We start from the raw sequence: 4,053 nt of genomic DNA, 5'->3' as shown, positions 1-4,053 counted from the left end.
ACCAGCTCGCCGCAGCTCCACGGTGCGCCCCGCGTCAGGGTCCCGCCTTCTCTGCCCCCCAAACCCCACCCGGCCATCCCCGTGGTCGACGAGCCCCCTCCCGGCCCCCTCGCCTCCCCTCGCCTTCGCGCGCTGCTCCCCTCCCTAGTCCCCAATAGTCCAGCCTCTACCCTTGTTCACGTTGGCTGGCTCCAGAGAACCGTGGGCCCCAATACCGGCCAGAACCAGCACCCACCGCTCCTCGCCTCCAGCTCCCCTTGTACTCACCCCTGACCCAGAATTCTACATCCTTACGTCCAACCCACTCCCGCGACCCCACCTGCATCCCTACCCCTCCTACTTCTCCTCCTGCATCACCTCCCACCCCGCCCAGTTTGGGAATAGCCCCAATCTTCCATCCCACCCACTCCTACCTCCTTCTCACGTGGCGTGGCAGGGTTGTGTCCGGGGCAGAGTTGTGTCCCCTGACAGTGGAGGCGGAGAAGGGGCACCCGCCCAGAGGGAGTGATGGGCCCCTGGGCAGGGCGCTAGGGACACAGCCCCGGGATTTAATTTAATTTTATTTAGTTAGTTATTTTTTTACAGAGACAGAGAGTCAGAGAGAGGGATAGACAGACAGGAAAGGAGAGATGAGAAGCATCAATCATCAGTTTTTTATTGTGACACCTTAGTAGTTCATTGATTGCTTTCTCACATGTGCCTTGACCAGGGGCCTTCAGCAGACCGAGTAACCCCTTGCTCAAGCCAGCGACCTTGGGTCCAAGCTGGTGAGCTTTGGTCAAACCAGATGAGCCCGCACTCAAGCTGGCGACCTTGGGGTCTCGAACCTGGGTCCTCCGCATCCCAGTCTGATGCTCCATCCACAGGCAGCCCCAGGATTTTAAAGAGCACAGCCAGCCTGGCTCCCCTCAAGCATACTCACTATAGCCAGGGTCACAGGGGCTCCTGTGCTTTTAAGAACTTTGTCTATGTGCTTGAGGCCTGGCCCCACCCAGAGGAAAGGGAGGTCTGGGCTGTCACTCGTTGCCATTGGTCCCCGTGACCCGGCAGGGCAGGAGCATGGCCTAAACTGCTGACCTCTGGATGGAGGTTTAATATCTGTCCTCTTTCCTCCTCAGAGTTGACATCCCTGCACTTGACAGGGAACCTGCGAAACAAGCCTAGAGCAAGGAGGAACACAAGCCCAGAGCAAGGACGGACAGGCTGTGACTGTGCCAGCTGGTCTGTTGTGGCTCTGGCTCCTCTCTGCGTTGCTTTGCTCCACAGGGTCCCGCAGGTGCCTGGCCCACAGGGGCCTTTTATAGGTATCAAGGGACCCAACTTCCTTGACCTTCTTGAAAGCTGAAAATGAGCTCAACTCCCTTTATGAGTGATGGATTCAGTGCAAGAATGGGGCAAAAGTGGAGTTCTGGTTGTTTCCCCGTGGAGCAGCTTTCCTGGGCTGCCTTCATCAGGGCTGAATCTGTCTGATTAGCAGTCTGCCTGCCCTGGAGGTGTCCCAAGGAGAAAAAACTAAGCGTCCACAGGCACATCAGGAATCTCTTCCCCTTGTGAAACTCAGAGATGTGTGTGTGTTGTAGGGGTAGTATTGTAGACTCTGTTTTCTTTTTTTGTATTTTTCTGAAGCTGGAAACGGGGAGAGACAGTCAGACAGACTCCCGCATGTGCCCGACCGGGATCCACCCGGCACGCCCACCAGGGGCGATGATCTGCCCGACCAGAGCCACTCTAGCGCCTGGGGCAGAGGCCAAGGAGCCATCCCCAGCGCCCGGGCCATCTTTGCTCCAATGGAGCCTTGGCTGCGGGAGGGGAAGAGAGAGAGAGGAAGGAGAGGGGGAGGGGTGGAGAAGCAGATTGGCGCTTCTCCTGTGTGCCCTGGCCGGGAATCGAACCGGGGACTTCTACACGCCAGGCTGACGCTCTACCACTGAGCCAACCGGCCAGGGCCCTTATTTTTTTCTTAGTTGAGAAATATTACTCGAGATCTTCATATCTTTTTTATTCTCTCTGAGAAGCACAAGAGAAATTTCTATTTATTTTTTCATCACAAAAGAACTAAAGTTTGTAATACTTGTCCCCTTACAACTATTCCTGGGGTAATAAATGTAAAAAGAATATTGCCATTATTTAAAACTTTTTGTTAAATAAATATAGTTAAAATGATTTGCATTGAGAAATTAATACAGGAGTATATAAAGTCCAAAGTGAAAGTCCCTTGCTCGCTTCGGCAGCACATATACTAAAATTGGAATGATACGGAGAAGATTAGCATGCTCCTGCGCAAGGATGACACGCAAATATGTGAAGCGTTCTATATTTAAAAAAAAAAAAAAGTGGAAGTCCCATTTCTCAGCCCTGTTCCAAAGTGTGAGCACGAACATCCCAGAGTATTTCTTTTCTTTTCTTTTTTTTAGGAAAAAGCATGAATTAGAGTTTTTTTAAAAAAATTTAAATCTTATTTTTATTAATTTTAATGCAGTGGCATTGATAAATCAGGGTACATATGTTCAGAGAAAACATCTCCAGATTATTTTGACATTTGATTATGTTACATACCCCTCACCCAAAGTCAAATTGTCTTCCGCCACCTTCTATCTGGTTTTCTTTGTGCCCCCCCTCCCCCCCTGCACTGCTGGTGGGAATGCAGACTGGTGCAGCCCCTGTGTGGAAAACAGTATGGAGATTCCTCAAAAAATTAAAAATTGAACTGCCTTTTGACCCAGCTATTCCACTTTTAGGAATATACCCTAAGAACACCATAGAACTGCTCCAAAAGGAGAAATGCACCCCCATGTTTATGGCAGCATTGTTCACAATAGCGAAGATCTGGAAACAGCCCAAGTGTCCATCAGTGGATGAGTGGATTAAAAAGCTTTGGTACATACATACTATGGAATACTACTCAGCCATAAGAAATGATGACATCGGATCATTTACAATAACATATATGGACCTTGGTAACATTATACGGAGTGAAATAAGTAAATCAGAAAAAACTAAGAACTGTATGAATCCATACATAGATGGCACATAAAAATGAGACTCAGAGACATGGACAAGAATGTGATGGTAACGAGGGGTGGGGTGGGGGGGTGGGGAGGGGGCGAGGAACCAGAGTATTTCTGTTTAGTCTTTTCTATGCCATTGAAATAGTTTCTCCCAAGGGTTGTCAGAAACATAAAGCTAAACCATGAAAGATGGCAAGCTTTTGCCAGGAAATGACAGACAGTTTGGCCTCTTCCATTTGTTTGAAAAACAAAATAATTCATCAAGGGTTCTATGCCACTTGGTCATTGGACTGGGTGACCAGTTTCTCAGATCCAACGTCCAGACTAGAACCTGCAATGCCAGGGAGCTGCTCACTGCTGCCCCTTGCTGTCAGCAAGGCTCACTGCAGGGTGCTGCCTCCTTCCAGGACCTTGGGACTCCCTCAGGATGGCAGGGCCCAGCCAGCACCAGCCTCCTTAAGACCCTCCTGTACCTGCACAGGTGCACCCTCCTCCGTAAAACCTCATGGCTCCATTGCTCTGGAGTTTGTATTTCCAATTGCTATTGTTGCTTTGTTAGGGTAACCATGAAAATAAAAACAGAAAGACACATAAATGTACACTACTTCCTCTCATAAGTAGTATAATGAGCAGTATTAGCAAATTGCTATCGTCTCATGGTTATAGTGGGTGGCTTCTCACAAGGTTCTCAGGTAGGTTTTCCTTCGAGGTTCCATAAGTACTCTGTCGCCTGGATTTTGGCATCTCACCATCTAGGCCTGTAAATGCCATAGTCCAATGATTTCCACTCATCTGTGGGGTGGGGGGTGATCACTTATTTTAAAAAGTATTTTAAATCGTCACCTCACATTAACACAGCAACTCTTTAAAGATTCAACGTTATTTGGCATTCTTTTTCTTATATTGTTAGGGAAAATCACCTAACATAGTTCATTCAAAATTTTCAGTTCCCTTATTGTGATATCTACTTTTCCAAACCAAAAATACAGGTTTAGGACTTTGAATTACAATAACTCCAGAAAGCATGAATTTTCCCATTTGCATT

General features: G+C 48.2%; 1 non-coding gene across 1 annotated transcript; it reads left to right on the top strand.

Moving 5' to 3' along the window:
• The first annotated feature begins 2,215 nt into the window (after positions 1-2,215).
• Positions 2,216-2,321, top strand: LOC136327931 (U6 spliceosomal RNA). Its single transcript, XR_010729984.1, has one exon. It is a non-coding gene; the product is annotated as a U6 spliceosomal RNA (small nuclear RNA).
• The last annotated feature ends 1,732 nt before the right edge of the window (positions 2,322-4,053 follow it).

This window comes from Saccopteryx bilineata, chromosome 2, assembly GCF_036850765.1.
Source record: "Saccopteryx bilineata isolate mSacBil1 chromosome 2, mSacBil1_pri_phased_curated, whole genome shotgun sequence".
NCBI classification, from domain to species: Eukaryota; Metazoa; Chordata; class Mammalia; order Chiroptera; family Emballonuridae; genus Saccopteryx; species Saccopteryx bilineata.
The sequence above is the reverse complement of the archived record's forward strand: the minus strand, read 5'-3'. Positions and strand labels throughout refer to the sequence as shown.